Genomic DNA, 25,313 nt, shown 5'->3' with positions numbered 1-25,313 from the left:
ATGAGCACTGGGTGTTGTATGGAAGCCAATTCGACAATAAATTAGAAAAAGAAAAAAGAAAAAAAAAGAAAAGAAAGGGTCTAAAGATACATACTGAATGCCACAGTATAGACCTAAGAGAATTGTATGCAAAATTCTGGAAAGCAATTATCTTTCCTACTTTCTAGCCAAATGCATATTTTAAGTAATAAGAAATACTGACAAAATTTGCTATAAATCTCTGAAATCCTTTTTCTTTTTTTTTTCTTTTCCATTGGTCTTGAGGATGAGAGAATTTCTTTAAGACAAGAAAAAGAAAACAAGTTATAATAAGCCATCCATGGAAGACAATTTATAAAACAATACATAGAAGTGGAAGAGTTTTCCAAAGGCAGAGGAGTGGTCAAGAAGAAAATGATGTTACAAGGGGGTGCCAGTTCCAAGGATGCCAGTCAAATAAGAATGGTACATGTGTCACAAAATCAGCCACATTGTGATTCTGCTTTGGAGAGCTCATTTATTCATCAAGTGCTTAGGCAATGTGCTGGGGATAAAATAAAGGGAAAGAAACAGTGTCTGTCCTGCAAGAACTCACTATCAAGCAAAAAGACAGCCAGGGTCTGAGTTAGCAGTGCCCCTGGCTGAAGGCTTACTGTGTGCCAGACACAGTGGTGGGCACACCAGCCCCATGAGGCAGGTATCATTATCCCTGTATCACTGATGAAGAAACTAAAGCTTTAAGAAGATTCCATAATTTACCCGAGTGCTATGACCTGAATGTTTATGTCCCTGCCCATGGCTCCACCCAAAATTTATATGTTGAAATCCTAACCCCCGGTGTGATGGTATTAGGAAGTAGAGCCTGTGATTGGGTCATGAGGGCAGAAGCCATCAGACTAGTGCCCTTATACAAAGGTCCCAGAGATCCTCTGTCATGTGAGGTTGCAAGCAAGAATGCACTGTCTTGAAGAAGAGGGCTCTCACCAGACACTGAATCTGCAGGTGCCTTGACCTTGGACTTCTCAACCTCCCAAATCGTGAAAAAAATATTTCTATTGTTTAGAAGTCACCCAAGTTATTTTATTATAGCAGCTGAAACAAACTAAGACATGAAGGCTACCCAGCTAGAAAGTAGCAAGGCCAGCTTTCATACCCAGATCTGACAGTCTCCAGAGCTAGCACCCTCCACTTCAACCTTCCACTGCAAATTGGTGTAGACAGTGCAATGGGGTGAATGGTAATCGAGACAGGTGTAAAGTACTGTGGGCTCTGTGACTCTCACCAGAGCTCAGAAGAACTCGGTACCTCTCTGTGACTCGAGTCCACAACCTCTGGTTTCAGGTTGTTGTGTGTAAAACTACCCAGGATGTGGTATACTTCAACCAGACCAAGGCCACAGGGGGAACAAAAGCAAAACACTTCAGTTGCTTCAGATTCTCTGGTGATCTCAGAAAAGAAGACTATGTGTACACATACAGGCACATACACTCCTTTGCCACAGCAGTTTCCCTACTAGAGACTAAGTTTATTCAAAAGTATCTTCTTTACCCATAAAAACGGAAACAATTTTTTATACATGTCTGAAAACTAAAATAAAAAGAATGAAAAAAAAAAAAAAAACTCTTTCTGAATGTAAAGGCCCCAGGAGACTGGGGGAAAATGACTCTGGGTAGCTCAGTGGCTGTTTGGTCCTCCTGGGCTGAGCAGCTGCCAGAACTAAGAGGACCCCAGAGGGATCTAAGGGTCACAGCAGCAAAGAACCTTAAAGCTTCAGGGGCCCTGGGGAAGGTGGTGCAAGCTCAGTGGGACCCTGGCCCCACGTGATCTGATGACAGCCTGAGGCCCTCATCAGAGACCTATTGTGAATCATAACACCAGTGGAGAAGAGGTATTGTTTATTTGCATTATGGTAACTTCTTGTCTTTTTTTTCTTTGTTTTAACCTACTAAGCTGTAAAACTTCCAGTGGGCTATGAGGGTAAGACTGGCCTTCAAAGAAGGGTACTGGAAAGATTTTTGGCTGCAGCAAGGTGCTAGAAATGTCTGTCCCACCAGGATTACTTCCTGAAGCCTTGAAAAGGGCAGGGAATTAGCTTTCTTTTATCAAGGTCCCATTAAAGATTTTGTCCTAGGCATTACGGGAGGGACCTTGCCTTTTTTAAGTCTCCCAGTAAGCCTTGAGATATTATTAATCTCATTTATAAGAAGGAGAAAAAAGGTGAGGCTCTGGCAAACACTAAATCATTTGCTGAGTATCACACAGCTAGTCAGTGGGGGCCAGACCTAAAGGTCTATCTGACCCCAAGGACCAGAAAGAGAATCCTTTCTGTGGAAAAAAAAAAAACAAAAACAAAAAACAAACAAACAAAAAAAACAACAGTAAGAAGAAATCCTAACAGGAAGATGAAAAATTAACATCTTTATTTACAGTTTATTTAATTACCTACTTATATGAGTAGGAATTAAATTCACAAGGAAAACATTTTAAGCTTTATTAAAAAGCATACAAAGTAAGACTCTTTCCACCCTCCTCTAAGCTCCTCAGTTCCCTTCACCAGAGGCAACGGCTGATAATTGTATGTCAAGAAAGGCTACACATACACAAATATATACATGTATACATAAAGCCTCCTTTTATTTACAAAAATGGCAGCATTGACTGTCCCTTCTTAGATACCTAATATAGCCTGGAAATTTTCTATATTGGTATCTATAAATCTGCTTCATTCTTTTAACAATTTTTTTTTTACAAATGTTAAAGAATCTATTGTATGGCCCTCTGATAATTTATTTAACTAGTCCCCTATTAAATGGACATTTAGATTGCTTCTAATCTTTTCTTATTGTAAACAATGCCATACAAATATCCTTATACAGTCTTCCTTGAATACATATGGTAGTATACTTTGGGGATACAATAGTTAAAAGTGAAATTCCTTGGTCAAAAGTATGTGATAGAACTAAACTACCTCCAGGAAAGTGTGCACTAAGTTACAATCCTTAAAATATATACTTAATGCCTACTTCCCCCACTGTCTCCAAAACACTGTGTCTCCAAACATTTCCATTCTCTGTTGAAAAGAAAAGCACCCAGATGTTCACTTGCATACTTCCTTCAGAGTGAATAAGGGGAACCTATTTATTCAAGCCTGGGCTTTAGACTCCTGGAGTAAAGGAAGATTTTTTGGAGTTCCTTGAACTGTAGAAGATCCTGACTAAGAGCATCTGTTCCTCAATTAGGTGATATTGGCAAAGTAGGAAAATAGAATAAATCCCTGAAAATAAACAGTTGGCTTTGACTAATCAGCTGAATCCACCAGGGTACTGTCAAAGCCACAGAAGTCACTTCTGGGTATCTGGGTAACCTCACCAGACTGCTGCATAACAGGGCCAGAGCAGGCTGTGCACTAGGAAGGGGATGCCTGCCACAAACAGAAACATTCAAAACCTATGGTCTGCCTCTGCTTGTCAGGGGGGGAAAAAGTATGGGGGGAGGAACATCAGAAACATAAGACTAAACAGAGACTGCCAAGTACTGAATAATGTTTCCTAACTGTAATGAAATGAGGGAAAAATGGATATAGCAGAAAATAAAACACTCTTTTAGTTATATTTTCCAACATAAAAACTTTCTAGAGTGAATAAATGCCTACTGGATCTGCAGCACTAATATCTTCATCCAGTGGTGCGGTCCAATCAAAACCATAGGATCCGGGCAGGAATCCTGGGCTTCAAAACCTGAGAGATGGTGAAGCACACACTTTATCTTTGTCCAAGTTTTGCTTACCTGAATTTTCTAAAAGTCTGGGTTTGACATTCTTTCAGATGCATTACAAAATGTTCCTCTTCTGTTTGGCAATCATCTTGCTGAAGGGTTGATTGTCAACACCTGGGGAAAAGAGCCTGCTGGCACCATGGCCTGAAAAGGACTGGGAGGAAGGGCAGTGGCTTAGATAGGCATTGAGGTGAATTGACACGAGAGGGATTTCGTCTCTAGAGGGAGTAAAGAGGAGGTCCCAGGAGTGGCCATATTAGTAACCATTTGGAGCATGACTTGATTTTTAAGCTGGTGCACACATCCTACATGACTGAAAAAAAAAAAAAAAAAGTAAATATGCATTGCTAACACAACACTCCAAAAATTTAAATCAGGTTGTTACCCTATAAACCTGAATATTTTAACCATTTAGGGGAGAAGCCTTCCAGCAAGCAACAGAATGCCTTCTAATTACTACTTGTGCTTTTTTCCAATTAGCAACCAACAGCATATTGTCATGGAGGCATTGTTGGGAATTGTTTGCCTCTGTTCAGATGTATTCAGATGCTTAAATGCAGGTTTCTAGTCTTGATACATATTATTACAAAAATTACAAGGCTGAAAAAATGATTTCAGATGGAATTGTTTCAATCTATCAGATTTGAAGCAGCCTCTAGGTCAGCTTCACAAGCAGTTGGAGGCTATTGGAAAGAATTTGCTATTGCCCAGCCCACATCCTGTCAGCAATATATACAAGTTAACTTGATTTGCCACTGTTAGCTCTACCTCTCTGAAATCTCTCCAAATCAGTCACTAATTCACTTTCAAGTACCATCCATCATTGCTCAGATGAGCCTTGCTCGGTTCTTATTGAGTTTGATTGACTGATTGATTGATTCTCTTATTAGTCTATCATCTGGACAGAGAAAAAATAATTTGGAATACTCATCTTCAAATTGCATCCCAGGGGTCATTTAGCTCAATGTGGGTTTCTATGATTATCTCTCTTCCTCCATTCCACTGAGCCTTTCCTCTATTATGCACTTCCGGTATACAGAAAGGTTTCATGAGCAAGAATGAACAAGAACCTAGGAAAAAACAGAAAGATGAAGAAAATGTACAGTCCTTAAAAAAGGAAGTAATTAAATCAAAGCTCAAATTTGACCTAAGAAGACTGGTGTTCCAAGTTTTAGGTGGGATATGTTAAAAAATAAATAAAAGCATGTACACTCTTAGCTTTTCTGTGTTACATACCTTGAGATGACTGGGAAAATGCAAATGAAGCCTCTGATAATAAAATAATCCATTACACAAATCAAATCTATCAAAATGTCATGGTTAAGGATTTCTCTCCAACACTTAGGGAATACTATTTATTATAGCAGTTATATGAAGGTTAATCATATAACTATTGAACAAGTTGTTCTAAGTTCCTGCAAATGGGAAATCAATGTAACCTAGAATCTATCCCTACCCTACAATAGCCTTTAGAGGTAGTAATTTTGCCTGCATGTTCTTTAAATTAAATTTGAATCAGAGAGGCTTTGACCAAAACATATAGTAGGAATGTTTACTAAAATGAAAAATACAGCTCATCCAAATGTGTCTATCCTAATATCTCATAAATTATATGGTTTGGGCTGATTTACTTTAAGTAATGGTAGCACTTAAGGCAAATTGATAAGTGACTTGAAGGGATTTCAGAAGGGTAGGGCCAACCACGGCATGCAGAAATTTCCTCAGAGGTCACTTAATCCATCAGGGCCATTCTAGTATTTTACCTAGGCTTACACAGGTAGATGGGAGCAGAGCCAACACACAACTCAGATCTTCTAACTCCTGGTTTATTTTTGGCAAACTAATGGGGCCAACAGAAGCATTTTATAGGACTCTAGATAGTTTTCATTAACTTAAATTAGATAATTATGCAATTTTTAAAAGGACCTTATTTTTTAGAGCCTATTAGTATATTCATTTATTGATTCATTTCCTCTTCGTTTTCCCAACTTGGTCTAAAAGTTGATCTGAGGTAGTTTACAGAGATATGTGCTATGAAACAAGGTAAAGCATACATATTGACATAAGGGAAAAAATATTTTCCAACACTTGAGAAATATTCATTTGCCACAGGAAAATATGCTTCCATTATAAGAGATTCTGACAATATTTTTACTAATTGAGAGTAATCTCCTAATTAGTGAGGCTTTATCATCCTATTTTGTGATGAGATTCTTCTTGTCCATACTCATTTTGAGTTCTTGTTACCATTATATTCCTGACTCTCATTTTAGTTTCTAGAGAAGATTGAGATCCAGACCCAAAAGCACAATAGAAATGAGTTCTAGCCAAGATATGAATGTTAAATGCATAAGCAGTCCTTGTACTAAAAAGTCAGTAGCTGACCCAAGAGCCTTGTGGAGGAGACTCTGACCTTCAAGCTGCCCAGCCAACGAGTGACATCTGCTGAGGAGTTCTAGGAGTCGTAGAGGGACCTAGTACATTTCACATTTAGTTAAGTTCCTGAAACTATGGTTATCAGGAATGAGGCTTTGTTTACAAATAGTTGTAATTTAGAAATGCAATAGTTAATTTGTTTTTCAGTATTTGACTTTCAAGGCATTACTTACGAGCTCACTTCTTAGGCTTAGAAGACTGACGAACAATTTTTACACTGCCAGTAGATAAAATTGGTGCCACTGACAAAGGTGTGAATAATGTCTATAATTTGGGGTCACAATTTTGGTTTTTTACTAAATGTCTCAATTTAAAATTATAAATTTTCATTCATTTTTCAAAACTTAGTTCAAATACCACCTTCACTGAAACCTCTTAGGCAGATTTTACAGTGCCTTACTTTATTTCTCTATAATACTATTCTCCACACTACCTTGGAATCATGTAATGTAAGTTTATATGTCTGTTTTACTTCCTTAACTATAAATTTCTGAAAGGCAGGAGATAGGGCTTGTCTTTTACTGATAGATAGTAGACATCCAATAAGTATATAATGAAAGACTATCACCATTTTCATAAAAATCTATGAAGTGTTTCAAACTGTCTAATACTGTGGTAGGATCAGAAGAAAATTCCATCGGAGTATAAAGATTCCTTCGGGTAGAAGTCCAGGATTTGGGGTCTAGCTTCAAGGTCAGAGGAGCAGGCAACCAGAGAGAAAGATTAAAAATCAGTCTTCAGGGTCTCCTTAATTCCATATGCTTTTTGTCTTCTTCCACAGTATCTTGTAGCAATATAGAATAGTGGACATTTGTTGTTTTTTGCCCATTTTGTTTCCTTTCTTCCCTCTTCTGGTTATAGCACCCTGATTTTGTTTTGGGGAAACTCCTCCATCAGATACAATCAGGTGTGGTTGCCTATTTAGATGCTGTGCCCTCCTCTACTCAAGGTGTAGGCACCTGACCCAAGCTAGGCTGATCAGATTCCTTCCTCTGGAATCTGAACAAGTGACAAGAGGCTGACTGACCCTGAAATGGCCATCCTGCATCCTTCAGTCCCTGCTTCCCAGTCCCCCAGTGGCTGTACCTCCCAGTCAATCTACATCTTTTGCCTTGTCTTTCTTCTTGGTTGTTTGAGCTTCCCCACTTGCAATAAATTACTTCTCTGATTCAATTAGCCAGAAGTGGTTTATGTGCTAGCAACCAACAATGGCAACAGAAACAGTGAATCGTATATTAAAATTCTATCTCATTTATCCAAAAGCCTAGCAAATAGGAATAATTCTGGATATCTCCAACCTATTCATAGGCTCAGTTTACTTCTTTTAATAAACTCACTCACAGCCCAGATAAGTATCTGAGAAATCCCAATCACCAGCCGCCCCCCGCCCTTCAAATATTCATCCTGTTCCTAAAATAACCCATTTTTCCCATTCATCCCCCCAGACCAGCCCCAACATACCTTGATTAGTAAAGTAACCCATTGAGCTTAAAGACCCTTGCAATATTCAGCCCTAACCTGTCTGTTTCTTGCTTAACCACCCACCCACTATGTCACAAAAACATTGACACTTTTTTATTATTATCAGATGTCCAAGTCAGCCATGTATCATTAGCCCACTCCCAATTAGTTTTTTTACCTCTCATTCACCAGCAAACACAAAGAACCCAATTAAACTACTTCTTGTTTAATTCCTTTATAGTTCTTTTTCTGTATCATGCATTATTTGAAGTGCTTTACATATGCTAACTCATTTAATCCTTCATAAAACCTCCCTGAGATAAGAACATACAAAAAAATGAGGCATAAAGATCTTGAGGAGTTTGACCACAGTCTCAAAGCCCATAAAGAGTAGAATCAAGATTCACAAGCAAGCAGTGCGGCTCCAAGGCTGTGTTTGAACCAGCAAGCCATGGTTTTGAGATGATGGGTTTATTACATGGCCAATTAAAGGGAAGGGCTAATAATATTTTAATCTGCAGCAGCTGACAGGGTACATTGACATGGAAATAATATTAGTTCCCACATGTCACAAACCTAAAACCATCAAGTCAATTTAGAATGCCCTCCAGGCCTCCTTTCTTAAACATTATGGAAACAAGCCAGAACAATTCTACCATGGTTTCTATTCCCATTGAGAAGATTCTAAAACTTTGGATGGGAGATGCCTTTCTTCTTTAATTGGTCTGAAACAGATACGTTAATTTTCTAGAAAGTATGAAAGGTAAATCTAGTATGAACCTCTTACTCCTTGTTGTAACCAGTGTTTACCCCCTCTGGAGTGGGAGGGAGGTTGCTGCTACACTTGCTCAATCACTGTTATGCTTCTGGCTGACTTTTCTAACCTCTCTCTCTTTAGTTCAAGAGAACAGATGAAGTCATAAATCTGTCCATTGATATAAAGACTACACTGGGATCAGGTGGTCAAATCCTTCCTGGATATGAGGCCCCTTCTCTCTCCAGCAGGATTGTTTGGCCATTCATAAACAATGCTTAAGGTGATTTTTATTATCTTTTTGGTATTTCAAACTGCAATTAAAGTTTATTGTGTGATAGTCTTATTGGATTATATGTATATTTTTACTTTCCTTCCTTGAGTCTTTAAAAGTTTTCCGGAAGAGGGGTGCCTGGGTGGCTCAGTCAGTTAAGCATCCAACTTCAGCTCAGGTCACGATCTTGCGATTTGTGAATTCGAGCTCCACGTTGGGTTCTGTGCTAACAGCTCAGAGGCTGGAGACTGCTTCAGATCCTGTGTCTCCCTCTCTCTCTGCCTTTCCCCACTTGTGCTGTCTCTCCCTCTCTCAAAGATGAATGAATGAATGAATGAATAAATAAATAAATAAATAAATAAATATCTTCTGGAAGACTATCTAAAGTAAGAATTTACATACTGAATGTCTCAATTTGCCTGTGAAGTAACTTCTCTGAAGTAAGAACTATAATCTACATAGATTTGGTTTCATGAGCACTAAACACCCTGTGCTATGTAGAACACTCATGATATAATGACATAAAATACTGATATCAATTTTCTAATTTTCTTAAATAAGGGTGAAATATAACTTAAAGTGGGTATCTGCAGGAAGAGGAATTATAAGTGAATTTTAACCTTTATTTATACTTTCTGAGTTTACATATTGTCTACAAAGAATATATACTTCTTGTATAAATAAACAAGGCAGTATTAGCAAGAATATTTAGCTTAATAGGGATCTCATGGTATCATGGTCATACTATACTATTTTTTCCTAGTTTGTAACTAATAATAAAGGTAAAATGAACAGAGAACTCTACTCTTTATTTTGAAAGTAATAAAGCAAGAAATTGGTAAACATTTACTAAAAGAAGCAAAAATTCATTTTCATCCTTATTACACAGTTATATTCAGACAATAAAAGAATCACTTTACCTATAAAGGCAGTCTGGTGTCAGAGGACCTAGACTGTGAATGCAGATCTGCCTCCTACTGCCCATGAATGGGGTCTATCAGTTCCCTGTGCCTTAGTAATCTCAACTAAAAAATGGAAATAATAATGCCTAGTTCACAGGCTGTGTAAGTACCTAGGATATGTTGTGGCACAGAACAGCCATCAAATAAATGTCCCTCTACTCATTCAAAAAGCTTACTGCACCCCTCCTCTGTGTGAGTGCTTACAAAGTACAGAAACAAATACATTAGAAAATAAACACTTAGTGCTTTCCCTCAAAGAGTTTGTGATCCAGAGGAGCAGATAATGAATCAAATATTTTTGATGCAATAGAGAAGTACTAGAGGTGCTATAAAACTCCTGCACTTAAGTGTTTAAAAAGTCTAATAAATGTAAGTTCTACTATGGAGTTCCTATTTCTCCAGGCTTTGGAACTAGATCTCATTTGAATTGGGATTTGTGAATGTCTCTGGGGTAAGCTGGGAATGGGTGAGTATCGGTCTAGAGTAGTAGCTAAGATGTTCTCTATCTTGTCTTCAGTAGTTGGTCTCTGCAAATGGCTGCTGATTCTGTTGATGTTCCCTGTCAACAGTACCTTGGGGTCCAACTCTCTTTAACTGCCTTGCCCCTTTAAGGTACAGGGGTCCATCCTGTGGTTCCCACAGCACAATGGGCCCCAGGAAAGTCAGCAGGACCATCCTCAGCCCTTTACCATTTCCATGTTCCTCTCAGAGCACAAGAATATTGTCCCTGCCTCCACAGCATGCCAGGCTCTGTGGAACCTCTCTGCATGCTTCCTCAGGCCTGTCCACCTGGGTACCCTGTAGCCATTTCTACTCTGGGTTCTTCTCACCTCTCTGGGCTCTATCCAGCAAAGAAAACCTAGCCTCTCTTTGTGCTCAGGTACCTGTATACCTCTTTGTGCTCAGATTCAGAGGTATACCTGTATACCTCTGAGGGATTTCTGTCACTCTCCTTATCCCTGTGCTGTGCTCTGGAAAACACCAGGAAGCCTCACTCCTTTGTCAGAGGCCCACCTTGTCTACTCACTCCACGCTTTCCCCTGGTTAGAGCACTTTCTTTTTTCTGTAGCATGGAAACTCTACTTGCTCAGAATATCTTTTACTGGCAGTTAGTTTCTCTATGCCCTTTGCCTTTTTCATTCCCTGAAGGGTCCAGACTTTTGAGACTTAAAATGCAAGAAAAGACTGTGCCATCTCTATCTCAATGTATTAAAAATACAATACCACAGCTGAGTCTGGGGTGACAAATAAAAGTTATCAGTTAATCTTTGAAAACTCTTTTCTCACCATAGAACACAGAGACTAAGACAATTCAAAGGCAGAAAATGCCTAACTCAGCTGAGGCACTCAGGAAAGGCTTCACATTGAAGGCCCAGCCTGACCTAAGTCTCTGAGGATGACTCAGAGCTCAGCTACAGTCAGACAAGGGGAAGGTCATTATACACAAAGGGAGAATATGTGCAAAGTGACAGTGTTACATAAATCAGGAGTTAAATTTATCTCCCACAATTATCAAAACTATATAAATCACAACTCATTTTGAGAATGGAATAAACACCGCCATAACTATTTAAATTAGAAGTTACTTTAGGGATTATCTAATCGAATCCCTGCATATCAGAGACAAGGACATTGAGGTCCCAAATGATGATTTTTAATCCATAGTTCAAACACAAATGAAACGAAATTTAGCCTCCCATTTCTATCTCCAGCAGGAACTCCTACTCTCAATTTACCCTCCCACATATCTTCTTTGGCCAGAATTAAGCATCAAGCATATCAATACTTGTAACAAGTTTTGCAGTGAGTTCTTCATTAAAGTTGGGGACAAAAAGTTACTCTCCAATAACTCTCCAATAATGCTGTGCTTGCATTAGCTCCATTAAGACTTATATCTCCAAGGTGTGTAATAGCTTTTATACTTATTTTACAGATGAGGGAACCTAGGCAAAGAAAGTTAAGTAACTTCCCTAGGTTATATGACTACTAAGTGGTAGGCAAGTAGTAGGTATTAAAGTCTAATATCCATGCTTTTAGCCACTACAACACCACATTTCTCTTCATGCTATTATTCAGCTTACAAATATATTATAAATATACTTGCACAAATCCATATGTGTGTGTGTGTGTGTGTATATATATATATATATATATATATATATAACCCTCCTCATTGAGTCAGGTTTGTTTTTTGAAAGACTAGAAGTAACCTAAATATGTATTAATCGGGGGCTAATTTGATAAATTATAGCATATCCTCATCACATACCCAGTAAAAACAAGTGGATAAAGTTATCTGTACTGATATGGACCAATCTCCAAGAAACAAGACACAGTTAAATTAAAGGTAAAAAAAAATAATAATAATAGAAACAAAGTGTATGTGGTATTTCATATTTGGGTTTTTTACAAGGGGGTCTATAAATAATATTTAAATTTGATTAGCTAAAGAATGTTTCCATAGAATACTAGCAAGAAATGGTAGAGGTTACCTCTGAGGAGAAAAGAGAGAAGGTAACTGAAAATGTGGGGTGGGAAATAAATTTATTTTTCACTGTATACCTTTTTTGTAATGTTTCCATTTTTTACTATGTATAAGACTTATTCAGATTCTATAAACTAGCTAAATTTTTTAAATTATCAACTGATAGAATTTTTTAAATCCTAAGAGAAGTATTGAAAATAAGAATCATATAATTGAAGAATCTAGTTACTTAAAAGTGTTTTTAAACACGCAAGTTATCCTGTTTGTATTTACCTGCAAAACACCCTTTGAAAAAAACAGCCTTCTTGCCAGGATATTGATTCATTTGTGAGTCACAAAAGAAAATAAAGAAGTAGCCAGATATGTAACTAGTCTGATGCCAGTTGGTATGTAGGAGTTTAGGTGGAGAAATGTGCATTGGGAATGAAAGGAAGGGAGAGTTGGGGGGGTGGGGCACAGAGAAGGTACCAAATTGGTAATTCCTAGTACTGCTAAAATCCTTGCATTAAGAAGCTCTATCCCAGGGACTCATAATTCATAATTCATGAGTTATAAGACATAAAAATACTTTTCCAAGTGGATTCTTAATCCCAACACATACCACATTACCATAAATACCCACAAGACAAATCATATTTAGTGACTGGCCCTGACATAAAATGCCCAACTATTTTCTTTCCATACTTTCTATCTGTTTCATTTTGTTCCTTATCTACTGATTAGACTTTTTAAAAGTTCAATCAGGTGTTCATGAAATTTTACCTCTGTCATTAACACTCACCAAATTGCTCTTAATTAGGAGAGTGTATCTTGGATAGAAGCTGGAATGACCTAAGGGAGAAGGGCACTGTTACAGATTGAATGTGTCTCCTCAAAATTCACATGTTGAAGCCCTAATCTCCTCCAATGTGATAGTATTTGGAGATGGGGCTTTTTGGAGCTTATTAGGGTTAGGTGAGGTCATAAGGGTAGTGCCCTATGATGGGATTAATGCCCTTATCAGAAGAGACACCAGGGAGCTGAACTGATCTCTCTTTCTCTGCCATGTGAGGATATAGTAAGGCGGAATAGTCTCCTCATGGTACAAATAGTTATTTTAACTAAAATGTAGTGAGATGTTTCAGATAAATCTCACATAAGAAAAAACTATTCTAATGTTCTTGGCCTGAAGATCACTTTAGAATAGACAGTCAAGTGTCCAGAAGTCAAAGTGTACTGTTCCTCAGAGAAACTTATTCAACAGGAAAAAATAAGTTGTTAAACTGTCATAGACAATTAACATCCAAATAAACACAATTAGTAAAATCAATAAGACAAACTCCACAATGGAAAATGCTCATTCCAGTAATAATCAAAGAAATACAAATTAAAACAAGCAAATGATAATACCCAATATACATAACAATGCAGAAGTCATGTGTCACATTATATTAACACTTCAGAGAGCAATATGTCGATATACAGCAAGAACCATAAAATTATTCATAATCCTCAGCCTTCATACCATGTTGGGGAATTTAATTATGAGAAAATAATTCAGCTGAATACTAATAAAATAATGAGTTATGGACATGAAGATGCTCAATACAATGGTATCCATTATATACATCTGTATCTTTATAACATAATTTAATAAAAGTTGAGCTAAGTGGCCAATAGTAGAAGTTAACAAATTAAAATAATATGAAAGAGTAAGCAATCATTTAAAATAGCAATTGTTGGTGCCTGGGTGGCACAGTCAGTTAAGCATCGGACTCTTCATTTTGGCTCAAGTCATAATCTCAAGGTTTGCATTGACAACGCAGAGCCTGCTTGGGAATCTCTCTTTGTCTCTTTGTCTCTCTGTCTCTCTGTCTCTCTCTCTGTCTCTCTCTCTCTCTGCCCTCCTCCCACCCCCTCTTGTGCACTCACACTCTCTCTCTCTCAAAATAAATATTTTTTTAAAATAGCAATTTTTAATACAATATAAAAACATAGGAAATTTTAATGTTGGGAGACATATAGAATGTTTCATGAAAAAAAGTGTAATATAAAATACTATAGTTGTAAATATAAAACACGTAGGCCTATGAAAAGAACTAGAAATTATTATGCAAAAATATGTATCATCATATAGGGAACTATGATTATGAATTAATTATTTTTAAATGCTTGTTTATATTGTTGTTTACATTTATTAAAACTCAGAGGGACTTAGGATTCAAAGGTTTATGAGTACAATCTAAATACAAGAGAAAAAATAGCCAACTTTACAAAACACGTTTCAATCATTGAGCTTGATATTTATTACTTTCCTTTTTCTTTGTTTCAAAGAATTCACTGAATATTCTTGTGACATAGCAAACTCTTATGACATGGCATATGCTTTCAGCTACAGAGACTGACTTCCGAAGACTCTGTTCTATATTCTGTAGCTACTAATTATTCAACTTCAGTAGTCCATTATGGTAAGGACAGCTCCAAAGTTGGTTGCCTCACTACAACATCTGCTTTGATCATTGTCTTTTAGTTGTACACAGAGGGACTTGGGAGCCCAGGCCCAGAACCCACACCCTAGTGTTATCAAGAAATACTTCTTTATTCAGGGAGAAGAAGATAAATTCCACAGTTCCACGCCTTTTTTAATATTTGCTTCTGTGGCCTAGAGGAAAGGAGAGGGGTATGTTTTCACTTAATATTTATGACTTTTCATCATATGTTCTTTAGAGCAATATGTCTAGAGCAGGAATACTAGAGAACACTAATGACAGATTCAGTTCCAAACACAAAGTCAACAATCTGACAAAATGTTATTTGACCCTCCTTTACATTTTTATTCTCAGCCTTTGCCTCAAGGTCCAAACGGGAGGTTTTCAACCCTGAAAAAGTAATCTGGAACAGCTGGCCCTATACTGAAAACAAACTATCCTGACCTAGGGTGTGGTTGTCCTGAAAGAGACAAGCTACCAAGCAGACACTGGATGTTCACTCCAGAGCTCAAAAAGGAGTGGAGTACCCAGACAACGTTCAATTCTCACAAGACAGGAAGGCACAGAAGCCAATTAGAGAAATAAGATGAAGTCCCAGTTCCCCTTAGCCTGTTTTCAACATGGATGCACAAACCCAGTGGATTTAATGCGACAAATTCCCAAGGGAAAAAATTCTTTTAAAAACTTTTATTCACAAGGAAATGAGAGAGTGTTTAATTCACCTTAAAGGGATCATTTAACCCATGAAATAAACATGCAGGCACTTGCCCAGAGATGAAAGCAATTTGGCAGTAAGCTTAAAAACAATCCTTCCTAAAAGCACCACCTCTCTGCCTCTTTCCTCCACATGGCTCAAAATCTTCCCCTTTGGCTCAGTGAAATTCAATACTTTGAAAACTTTCTATTTCTTCTTCTTTTCCACTTTTTTCTTTAGTTCAGGCTGAATGGGAACTGCTTTTATTATCTTGGCTTAGTCAATTGGCTGGCAGCTTATGGAAGTAGAATGCATGGTGAACTCGGAATCTGAAAAAGTGTGTTCAAGACTTTATTCAGTTACTAACTATATAATTATTGACAAGCCAGTTACTTCTATAGACCTCTGTTTCCTCATCTGTAAGATGAGAAGGGTGAATTGCATAATTGCTAGGATGCCATCAACCTCAAAATGCTCTATAACTTATAGGAAAAAATATAGATGGTGCCAAGAAATACTGTTAAGAAGATATAAATCCTTAAAAGCAGATGAAAAGTATGAAAAGGTGGTAAAACCTTGTATTTCATCTTTACCTGGCTTGATTTCTCAGAACTGAATCATCTCATGGAATGTACTACTCAGAGCTAAAAGACATATAGATCAAAACAAAGCTCTAAAAATAAAAGATGAACCTATGTTGGGAAGAGGTGACTGAGAGCCAGCGAATAAATTCCTGAAGTAGGAATTTCTTACATTCTTTAAGACCAAAGCAAATAAGAAGGAAGGAAAAATTTAGGTGCCCATTTCAGGGCAGCTTTTCTTCCTGGCAGACCAGTTTCTAGGGATTAGCTTTCATTACATTAGTCCTGCCACCTGAAAGAGAAGTTATCCTGGGCCAATTTATTTTCTAACTCTGCACTGGCTTATCACAATGTAGACCTAAATCATGACCAAGTTAGGAATGAGGAGTATGCAAACAAAGATATAAGGAGTGTCAGACTAAGTATAATCCATAAGTAATTCCCAAATCCCACTCTATGAAATAATTTCAACTCCCTCCTTATTCACAATTTTTTTCCCCTAAGAGATGATGTTAAGTCACTAAATTTGCTGGTTTTACCTTTGTCCTCTTTCCTCCTCCTGTCAGAACCAAGGTATTAAAAGCTAAAATACGTCTTCTGGCTAGTCGTTTTGTACAGTAGTCAATTCTTTAGTAGAAAGCAACAGAAACTATGTGTATTAGTCAGCTCAGACTGTCATAACAAAATACTATAGACTGGGTGACTTCAACAACAGGAATTTATTTATCATAATTCTAGATCAAGGTGCTGGTGAGGGCTCTCTTCCTGGCCTGCAGATAGTTGCCTTCTCGCTGGGCCCTTACATTGCAGGGAGAGAAGAAGCAAGGTTTCTGGTGTCTCTTCTTATAAGGACATTAATCTTATCATGAGGGCTTCACCTTCATAACTTCATTGAAACCTAACTACCTCCCAAAGGCCCAATCTTCAAACACTATCACATTTCAGGTTACAGCACCAACATACAAATTTGCAGTAAGGGAGGGGCAGAGGGGGAGGGGGAGGGTAAGCGCAGTTCAGTCCATAGCTCTACATAACCTACAAAAGAAATGAGTTTATTCAAGGATATTGAACAGCTCACAGAATCAAAGAGAAATCTAAGAACCAGCAGGGTAGCCCAGAGGGGCTAGGTAGCAGGAGTCAATAGTTCATTCAAGGTGTTAATACTAGCAAAGATTAATTCGAACTAAGTTTTCAATCTTTGAGTCTTTCCATGCAAGATTTAAACAACTCAAAGAGAATGTGGTTATCCTACTTTGAGTCATGAGGCAGGGTACCTTGATTAATAGTTTCAAGGACACATCATAGAATGGAGTTGGAGAAGGTGGGAAACAGGGGGAGTAATTCTCCAAAAAAGAGAGAAACGAATATAAGATAGCCAAAAAACAAAAACAAACAAACAAAAAAACACAATCAAACAAACAAACATACAAACAAATATCCATGGTTCTCTGTTAAGCAAAGATTTAGAAGAAACCAACGTTTCAATGCTGGCTCGGCCACTCATTAACCGATCATCTTGGGTGAATATATTAGGTTTTTTGAACATTAGTTTTTGCATCATTCAAATAAAAAGGTAATATCTGTCTAATAGCAATACTGTGTTGACTAAACAAGTTACACACAGAACAGTAAATGAGTCCTAAATGCTCAACAAATGTAAGTTCCCTCCCTTCTTCCTCTTAAATATGGCAGCTGGTGATTCACTATATAAGTCTATATATAGAGTTTACTTTTAAAATACAAAATAAAATACAACTCGTACTATGTGGACATGTTATACTATTATAAATGTTTTATATATTAGGCAATTATCTGACATCAAAGGGGTAACAGGCTTTGAGTCAGACTTAAATTATTAACTTTTGGTAAATCATCCTAGACTAAGGTAAGAAGGCCAAGTTTTCACATCAGATGCCTAGAGAATATATAATCTTGGTGACAATATTGCTCATTATTTCTAAAAGCCAAAATAACCCTTCTGTTTGTTAAACGTAAATGGACATGTTACTCATTAAGGTTTTCTGCCACATGGCTTGGATCTGGAATTTTAACTGGATCTTTGGTCTTTGAACCCCTTGAAATTATATGCAAAATTTTGCATGTGTTTGTGGATGTGCACCTGCATGCATGCACTTATGCATGCATGCACTTATACACACACACACACACACACACACACACACACACACACAGATAACCCTGCCTAAACCAAGGGTGGGGGCACATAACATCTGTGAGCCACTCCAAAAGGCAACAGCCATTTTCAAATTTCTCCTCCCTTTGAGACAGACTCAAAAATCCATCATTGTACAGTATATCCTATGAACACCTACAACAAAAGTAGCAGCAAGTGTATAACACACCACAAAGTAAATAGCTATGCCAGGAATAATGCTTATTTAGTCCAACATTTTAGCAGTGGAACTTTTTTCAGTAAAAATCTGCCCTCAAACCAAGTACATAAAACAGAGTTTTCTAGACAAATAGGTCCCACTGGTAGTTTACATCTTCACTGATTTATAGAAAAGACATGTTTTGCAGAAAACCTGAGGCACCCAGGAGGCTCTCTAGAGTCACTTAAAAGACTAGACTGCTAAGATAATGGAGAGCAACCCCACTGTAGATTCATGTTCTCCCACCTCAGCTGCAGCTTATCTCTACCTGGCTTCCTTCCCCTTCCCTACAATGGCTATCTCAAAAATCTTTATTCAAGTCCTACCTGCTCCCCTTTACCCCCAGAGAGCGTATGGAGTTCTTCACCAAGAGAGTCAGACCTAAACAATGGAGTTGCTTAGACTTTTTTCCTCTTTTCTCAAACTTGCTCTATTGTTCTGTATCCCCACTCATTCTGAGATCCTTCTTTATTATCTTAAGTGTTTTTCTCCCTTCAGCTACTCAAATACCACCTTCATGGTTTTTTTCCATTTCTGATTTTTGCCATATCAGTACTAGTGCCACTTAACACTTTTCTTTATATCAGTTCATTTTATTTACTTACATACATTTAAACTTTTCTCATTAAAATGTTTTTAATGAAAATTTTTAAACATACACAAATAGTGATGCAAAAAGCCCCTGTGTGTTCTTCACCTTCAACAATTATCAACTCATAACCAGTCACTTCTCCATTTATACCCATCCACTTGCCTGCATTCCAAATAGTTTGAAAATAATCCCAGTCATCATATCATTGCATCAATAAATACTTCAGTATGTGTCTCTAAAAGGGAACAACTTTTTAGACTTACTTTTGTTTTTAAGTTAGCAAATAAGGAAAAAGGAAAGGTACAGAAGTAAGGACGGATCATAGTTAAGAGAGAATAACAGCATCCAAAGTGAGAGGAGGAACTAGAAATGAGACAGGCAAAGAAAGGAAGGACAAAGGTTGGCCAGCAAAGTCTCCAAGGACTGAGAACAACAGACACAGTGCCAGGAAAGTGGCGGGTACAGGTAAAGGCTATGATACATGAAGTACAGAGGAACTCTGGGGGAAATGGGAGTGCCACTGGTGGATGGGAAGTACATTCAGGAATAGGGATGGGAAGGATGGAAATTGGGGAACCAGTTTGGACCTAGGAACTGACATTGGGTGCTAGATAAGTGACCCCGAAATTGGGGAAATACCAAATAGAACTGGGGGAGTAGAGTTGAGGAGAAGAAGGCAGGAGCTGAGGGAGCAGTGATACTGGGAAAAGCATAGCTACAGACTCAGATTAAAATGCGGTGCAAATTTGGAAAGGGTTTGTTGTTAGGAATGTAGGGTAGGGTAGTCCTTACCTCCTTGAAGAGAGACAGCGGGTGTTTTAAGAGAAGGGAACCTGAGAACTGGGTAGAGACAAAAAATAAAAGCTGTATATTGATTGATGGCTGAGGAAAGGTACAGAGTCTCTGATTATCATGATCTTGCCCTTAGGTAAAATAACATCTGCATACCACAAGTGATTTTTTTTTCTGAGAAATCCAGGGACCCCTAGCCCCCACAGTACTTATTTCTCTGTAGCATTTCATTGTTTTGATCACCATCTCTTTCCATTCCACCTTTGAGTTTCATGATACTCTAGTTTTCCATCTTTACATTCTCATTCTACCCCCAACTTGTTTCCCTCAAAATCCTTTGGTGGCTCTTCCTCCTCTTCTATCTGCCCTTCTGAAGTAACATCCATCAGGGTTACATACATCCGGATCAATCTTATCTATCCACTCATCTATATATTTGTTCCCAAGTCTACATCTCTATCTATCTATCTGCCATCTTGAGCCTGGGATGCAAATTTCTAACTGTGTATTGTACAGCTGACTCCACACTGATGTGCTGCAGATATCTTAAATCCAATGTATTCAGAAAAAAACTAATTTTTTCAGCCTCAAAAATCTATTCATCCTCCCATTTTCCTTATCTTGGTCCCAGCATCTCCAATCACCCATTTGCTAAATGAAAAACCTTGGAATCAGTTTTGATTCTTCTCCTCCTTCACCACCTGGAGTAGGCATGTTTGTGATCACCAGGACTCTTGTGAAGGTCTATTCTAAGTTTGAGAAACTCGTCAAACAGTCCAAAATGGAAGCTAGAGCCTCTCTTTCCTAGCCTCCTTTGCAGCCAGAGTACAGCGAGGAAACCAGAGCTATACAGTATGCACTTTCATGAGGTCAGACATAGGGGTGTACAGTTTGCAGCAACCAGTAATGGAGGTTCTGGTATCCTATGTCCAGCATCATGTGTGGTATGATATGCAATGTTCAGGGGTGCTAACAGTGGACTCTTCACCGTAGAAGCCCTAGGGTATGGTAAAAGCATAATTCCTAGCTGCATGACCCACCCCCCCCACCCCCAGGCCTAACTCCAGATTTCCTGGAAATCTGTGACCTAGGAAATACCCTTTCGTAATCTTTTTTCTACTTCATTAGCTGAGGGTATTCCTTTGCTTGTAATTAGCACCTGGACACCTAAGTTTCCCCAGTTTCCTAAAATCAGTTACTAAGTTTTATCTTCTGGATATACAGACTGTTGAATCCTTTCTTTCCATTGCCATTACCTCCATCTTGGTTCTGGCTTCATCATCTGCCCAGGCTCCTGGGCCCACTTGCTTCAGCACATCTTGTAATGTATATACTTTTGATTATATCTCCCATAGATCTCATCACTCCATCATCTGTGCCTTAAAGACACCACAATTACAGCAGTGACTCCACTTCTTTGGAGTCATTTACTTAAATTGCTATTTTAGTCTGTCAGGCTGATTTAAAAAAAAAATCACAGATGAGGTAGTTTATAAACAATAGAAGTTAATTTCTCATAGTTTTGTAGGCTAGAAGTCTGAGGTCAAGGTGCCAGCATGGTTAGATGAGGGCCTTCTTCCAGGTTACAGACTTCTTATTGTGTCCTCACATTGTTGAAGGGCTGAGAAAACTCTGTGGAGTCTCTTTTATAAGAGCACTAATTACATTCAAAATATTCCACCCTCATGACCTAATCACCTCTCAAAAGTCCCACCTCCTGCTAACACATCACATTAGGTATTAGGATTTCAACATATGAATTTGGGAGTAGGGGAACATAAACATTCAAACCATAGCAATCACTGTTTGTCCATTAGCCTGGAGTTAAGGCAGTGTCGGCTTAGTAGAAAGAGCAAAAGTTTTGATGTCAGGCAGCTAGGAAATTCCCTTAGACTCTCTAATTCTCAGTTTCCTTGGGATAATGAAAGTGATTAATTTAGTGAAAGCAAATTTAGCAAAGAATCAAAGATTATTACAGATTTCATTCTCATAGGTACTGTCAAACAAGCTTCCATCTATACCAGAACAGATGCAGAATCATCTAGGGTGTGAGCTAAGGCTGGGCTCAAGTCTTGCCTGCTCAAGGCCCAGCCCAGCAATGAACAAGATGTGCACTTCAGCCCCAACCTCATTGCCTGGCCAACTTCCTGTCCTTCCTATGCCCCAGGAGTATGATCAGCAGTACCTTTTCAGTCCACTGATATTACACTGTACTGGCTGAGTTTCGCTGCTGAGAACCTTTCCTACAGGGTGGTAGGACAATAATTGAGATAATAAGTATAAACACTTGTCATGGTACCTGACCCATGGCAAGCAGCAGCACTCAACAAAGAGTGACCATTGTCATTATTCTTTCTGAGCAGAGATACAGCCTCTTTGCATTACATCAGTGCCCAGAACAGTAAGACATGAAAATTGCACTCAATATAATTTTAGACAATATACAAACTCATGACCAAATTCTTTTTTTTACTGGAATAGGATGTTTTCCTTTCCCTCAGCCCTTACCCTTTTATTTAGCGAAATCCTACCCAGCTTTCAACAGCCACCATAAATTGCACCCTTTTGCAAAGCCTTTCTCACTACCCCCAGTCAGGATTAATCATTATTTCCTCTAGATTCCCAAAGCTTTTTGTTTACAGATGATACAGAACTCATCACAAGGTGCATGACCTGATTTATAGTTATTGACTGATTGATGGATTGATGTGAGCATCTCTCTAATTAAACATAGATTGAGGACAATGGCCTATATTACTCTCCTTTGTAAGATTCATAGTACCTGCGACAGTTAATTTTATGTGTTAACTTGGCTAGACCATAGTACCAAGGCATTTGGTCAAACACTAGTCAAGATACTGCTGTGAAGTTATGTTTTAAATGAGATTAACATCTAAATAGGGATATTTCAAGTAAAGCAGATTACTCTTGGTAATGTGGATGGGACTCATCCAATAGTTGAAGGCCTTAATAGAAAAAGGACTGACCTGGGGTTCCTGGGTGGCTCAGTCAGTTTAGTGTCCAACTCTTGATTTCAGCTCAGGTCATAATCTCACAGTTTGTGAGCTCAAGCTCCACGTCGGGTTCTGTGCTGGCAGTGCAGAGCCTGCTTGGGATTCTCTCTCTCCCTCTCTTTGCCTTTCTCCTATGCTCTTTCTCTGTCTCAAAATAAATAAATAAACTTAAAAAAAAAAAAAAGAAAAAGAAAAAGAAAACGGACTGACCTTCCTGCAAGGAAGAGGGCAGGCAATCTCCAGACTGCCTTCAGACTCAAGTTGTAACATCAACTCTTCCCTGTGTCTCCAGACAGCCTGAAAATTTTGGAATTGCCACCCTCCAAAATCTAACTCTTTAAACTAAATCTAGATTATAGATAGATAGATAGATAAATAGATAGATAGATAGATAGATAGATAGATAGTTAGATAGACTGATCGATTCTATAGTGGGGAGGATGTATGTAAATATATATACCAAAATATTCTTTCTTTAATTAATTTTCTATCTATATATCTATTTATCTAATCTATCCATCTATCCCATTGCTTCTGCTTCTCTGAGAACCCTAGCTAACCCTAGCTAATCCATTATCTCTCCAGTAGGTACTCTCTCATGGTAGAGGTTCAGTAACCACTTCCTGGATGGATAGAGCCAGAAGTAAATGAGTGAAGGAAGTGAATGGAGATAAAAACTGGTGAAGAATGCTAGGCAATTGAGTACTGGGACAAGGACATCAGGGAAAAGTCTGATGAAATGAACACCATCCTGAGAGTAAAGCCTCTGGAATCCCACCCCTTATCCAGTCTTCCTAGATAAGGCCCAGGGCAGACACTGTCTGCTCACGAATAAAGACAGTATGTGAGGCCAGAAGACCTTTTGGCTGAATCTCTAAAAGACCAGAGTTCAGACAGGGTAATAGTGAAGAAACTCCCTAGCAGTGAGTCAGTGCTCAGTAAACGCTGCTGCCTGGCTAAAATGATGGCATGATTATTATTTACTTGTACACCTAAGTTCAGTAGCACAGGCCAGCCCTGACCCTCTGTCCTTCCCATACTATGCTCCTCTTTTAGCTCATCACACCTACTGTGTTGCCTACATCATCCTTCACACTCTCCCCCAACACCTTTATACACAGAGCCCCTTATCTCTCATCACTGTACACCAAGTTCAGTGGCCTGTCAGCTGCTTTGGGCTCCCCAGAATTGCCCAGACAGGGCCACATTTAAAAGCCATATTACTCTCTAGTTTCTGCAAATACAGGAAGTGTATAAGCAGGTTTTTTTTAAAGGGAAAACTATAAAATGTGGAGAGTAAATTACATTGCAGCTTTCCCCTCCCATTGAAAAATGGCAGGCTGCCAAGTGGTTTGGAGCTCAGTCAGTGTTTCAGATTAAAGGGAGTTGAATGTAAACCTCACATTACTTCTAGAGCATGAAAAAGATAGAACCTTAAATAGTCCCCATAACTGACAGAGGGAAAGGGGGGGAGGTGACTGTCAGTCGTTAATGCTATTTTTATGTTTGTATATAGACGGGAGGTCTCTGGAGCCTTTTAAAGTGCAAGTATGTCCATTTTAAAGCAAGTCAATTTAAGAAAATCCAGTCTAGCAAAACAGATGAATTAGCAAGTGGTTCTCCATACTACAAAAGAATTCTTCACTCCAAAAGCAATTAGGACAGTCTCTATGATTATTAATGGTTTAAAAGTCTACCACAAATGTGTTTCTAATGACCCATCGGAAAAGTATTTCCCTTATTGAAGGGTCCTGGTAATTATTTAGAGACTATAATGAGCTGTATCCACATTGCATTATTTAAAACCTGTATTTACTAGAAGCCTATATTGAAAAAAAGATTTCCTACACATATACAAATGGCCCTCTTGTCAGACTGAACTGTAAAAGGAAAATTAAAATTAAATAAAAAATATAATCGTAAGAATGAGATTACTTGAGATTCAAAATAATATTCTCACGGACCCATTTTTATACACCATTACTTAAAACAAAAAAATTAAGGGCTTGATATTATAGAAGCCTTGAATACATAATTTTTTAATTCCTCAGGTAAATTTTGATTCCCTAATACCCCTGAAGCCTTGTGCTAACCCCTAAAGTCTATATGAGATAAAGGTGATATTTTCCCTCCACAAAAGTTGAGAAATAAACCATTCATGTAAACCACTTGAGAAATGAGGTCAGAAATTATGCATTGCCACATAGAAAGTTACAGACAGCAAGTACAACAGGAAAGGAGACCAATATGGGCTGAAGTAGTGAGAGATATGACAGTTGAGCTTGCTTTTGGAGGGAGAGACAGATGAGAGGAACAACAGCAAGAATTCACACCCAAGCTGGCTTAAAAAAAATCCAGGGAAAGACTTAAAAATGTGAGGAAAAAGATGGAATGTGCATAGATATAAAAAAAAGATATGGGATGAGTTAGAGAAGCTACCATCAAATAGCAGGCAATGGAAAAAATGGAACAGTGAAGACTCAGAAGGATCATAATCGTGAGAGATCAAACTTCACAATAGCAAAAGGCAGCTAGGCCAGCTCGCAGGGCCCTACTGTTCAGGTTGATTCTATCCACAAGATTCATGCTAAATGAACACAAAGTTGAGCCTTGGACAACTTGGAGGTTAGGGGTGCTGACCCCCATGCAGTTGA

General features: G+C 38.2%; 1 long non-coding RNA gene across 1 annotated transcript in view; it reads right to left on the bottom strand.

The window, feature by feature from the left end:
- Positions 1 to 23,010, bottom strand: part of LOC128316210 (uncharacterized) — a 72,394-nt gene extending 49,384 nt beyond the window's left edge. Inside the window, exons 1-2 of the long non-coding RNA XR_008299799.1 lie at positions 22,633 to 23,010; positions 3,766 to 4,823 (exon numbers count right to left, since the gene is read on the bottom strand). This is a non-coding gene — a long non-coding RNA (uncharacterized LOC128316210). The remainder of the gene's footprint in view (positions 1 to 3,765; positions 4,824 to 22,632) is intronic.
- Positions 23,011 to 25,313: the final 2,303 nt, after the last annotated feature.

The sequence above is a fragment of the Acinonyx jubatus genome, chromosome A1 (genome assembly GCF_027475565.1).
Source record: "Acinonyx jubatus isolate Ajub_Pintada_27869175 chromosome A1, VMU_Ajub_asm_v1.0, whole genome shotgun sequence".
Lineage (NCBI taxonomy): Eukaryota > Metazoa > Chordata > Mammalia > Carnivora > Felidae > Acinonyx > Acinonyx jubatus.
This window is presented reverse-complemented; position numbering and strand designations above follow the sequence as displayed.